This window comes from Rhinolophus hipposideros (assembly GCF_964194185.1).
Source record: "Rhinolophus hipposideros genome assembly, chromosome: 18".
In the NCBI taxonomy this organism is placed as follows: Eukaryota; Metazoa; Chordata; class Mammalia; order Chiroptera; family Rhinolophidae; genus Rhinolophus; species Rhinolophus hipposideros.
The window spans coordinates 14,520,384-14,523,049 of NC_138064.1; the positions used below are offsets into that span (position 1 = coordinate 14,520,384).

Below are 2,666 nucleotides of genomic sequence, written 5' to 3' on the forward strand. Positions count from 1 at the left end.
AAATGATGAAGTTAATAATAAGCATTTTCATAGAGCTCGGATTACAAAACACTCATCAATACACTGATTTAAATAATGTAGGTCATGGGTTTTTGTTTTTTTTGTTGTTTTTCTTTCATTGTTTTCACTGCCTCTTTGATCAGGATTTTATTCAAAATTAGCTGTTTAAAGTGATTTGACCTTTATGGAATAAACAAATTTCAGTTTATGCAACAGGCTTCTTTTCTTCTGTGGTGAGTTTCTTTTCTGTGGGCTTCTTCTTAGCTGGTGGTTTCTTGGGAGCTGCAGCCTTTTTTCCCCCTAAGGCTTCTTCTGCTTCGTAATTCCAACAGCCTTCTTTCTTGGCTTCCCTACCGTTGGCTTTTTGCCTGGAACCCTATTCTCATCTGATGTGGCTTCTACTGCTGCTGCAGCTTTATTCCCTGGAGCTGGTGGTTCTTGGCCTGACAAAGAATGGTGTTCTGGCACATGGTCTTTGCATGTGGGTTTAGCTTCAACATGATTCTCAGGTTTTTCAGTGGATTCCTCTTCAGGACTGTGCGGTGAATCTTCTTATGTAGTGCTCGGAGGGCTCTTTGGACCTCTGGGCTTTTCAAGAATCAGCTCAGGTTTGTATTGAGCATCTTGTGCATGGGAAGGTTGTAGTTACTGTTGAGGGAGGCAGTTTTACACCAAATGACACACAGACCATCTAACTTGTGGAAAGCACTGTCAGCCCACAGAAATGGCTGAAACGGCCCACATGCCCACCGGGAGCAAGTTTCAAAATGTTCAGTTTGCTTACGTTAAGCAGAGTAGTTCCAGGGGTGTTTCCGAAGGCTCCGATGATGCCATCGTCCTCATTACAGATGATATAAGGTCCCCTGCACTGTATACGAGGTTGGTTTCTCATTTTGCCTTTGGCAGCTCTCATTCGCTGAGAGGCATAGACCTTTTGGGTATTATTCCAGGCCTTAAGTTTCTTAAGGAGCAAAACAGCCTCCTTGGTCTTCCGATAGCCTTCAACTTTGTCTTCACTCACCAAAGGAGGTGCAGGAACTTCCTCAATACGATGGCCTTTACACATGACTAGTACTGGGAAGGCCGAGGCAGCCAGGGCAGAGCAGATGGCATATCGCTTCTGCGTTGTGTTCACTCTGTGGTGCCAACGCTGCCAGGTTTTGGTTGGTGCAAACGTGCGGCCTCCACGACACATTTTGCCAAAAGCACAATGGCTAGAACTATGAGTCCCACCACTTTGAACTCTGGGAATCGCGCCACAGCTCTGCCAGGACCCACGACCCAGCCCTGGCTTGATGACCTGCTAGTCCATTGACAGCACAGGGCTGTCTATTGTTTCTGCGCAAGTTGGTGTGAACAAAGTTCACAATATCTGGTTGAATGGGAGCTGTGAACAGAGTGGGCAAAGAGTCATTTTTGCCAGATGACCCTCCCTTTTCGGAGTACGCTGGTATCAGTGGACGAGCACATGCCATTGTGGGGACAGGAGATGGCCACGCTCCCCTTAGGCTTATGGTTTTGATGAGGGTATTTGTGTGTATGTGCGTGTGTGTGCATGTGTGTGTATGTGCAGAGCACAGCATTAAATTTAAGACACACACACGGCAATGGGGAAACAGTCCGTAAGTCTTTCACTCACACATTCTGCTCTGCAAAGTCTAGGAATAGTAGTAATGCAGGATTCCTATATAGTTGATTACTTTCTGATGAATTTATGATCCACAAGAGAAATCAAGAATGGTTTGATTGGAGGCAATCAGGAAAAGACAAAGAAGCAGAGGCTTAAGCAAGGTTCGACTCAATTAGGTGACTTTTAAGGGTGAAGGTTAGAAGAGGGGGACCCTGTTCGCTCACTCTCAGATGTGCCTCCATTACGTCCTGGGAAGGGACCATGGATGGGTTCACTGCATTGTCATGTTTGCATTGTGCAGTCTGTTTCTGAGTTTGCATTGCTCCTTGAATTAGAGTCCCTCATTTTGTAATAGAATCATATAATATAGTATTAAACAGAAAAGGACTCGAGAAACCATCTGGCCTAACCAACTTCCTTATTTTAGAGAAAGATAGCTGAGGCGCAAGTGTCAGTGACTTGCAGAGTTAGGACTATAACCCAGTTTTCCTGGTCGCTAAACTAGTGGTTTTTCTACTTCACCATGCTGCGTCTCCGTATTATTTCATATCCAGAGTCAGTTCAGTCTTAAAGGTAAGTGAGATACCCTACGGGGCCTCAAATGTGTACAGGTTTTTCTAAAATAGTAGTTCAAAATGAATAGAATGAACCTTCCCTCTGGCTTAATGTGAGGGTCAACACTCCTTTGTTTCAAGTAAAGATGTAGTTCACTTGCAGTAGTGATGTCTTTCTTTTATAAATGTGCATATAATTTCAGCCTTTTTAGAGACACAGCCTGGCTTTACTCTAAGAATGGTTACTTAACTTGACTGTTAGAATGGTTTGCACAACCTGCATTCTTGTGCAACACTGGGTGTTGTGTAGAACAAACAATGCATGAGTATAAGTGAATTTAGCTAATCAGTATTGACACACACACACACACACACACACACACACACACACACACACACACACACACACACCGAGCTCTATAACAGAGGTGTTAACTACCAGTACTTCTGTTTGTCTGGGAGAGTCAGGGAAGGCAGTGCCA

At 44.3% G+C, this 2,666-nt stretch overlaps 1 pseudogene across 1 annotated transcript; it reads right to left on the reverse strand.

Annotated features, from left to right (window-relative positions):
* Window positions 1-205: 205 nt before the first annotated feature.
* Window positions 206-1,484, reverse strand: LOC308510407 (large ribosomal subunit protein uL4-like; annotated as a pseudogene). The gene has a single exon. The product of its transcript is annotated as a large ribosomal subunit protein uL4-like (transcript).
* Between the last annotated feature and the right edge of the window lie 1,182 nt (window positions 1,485-2,666).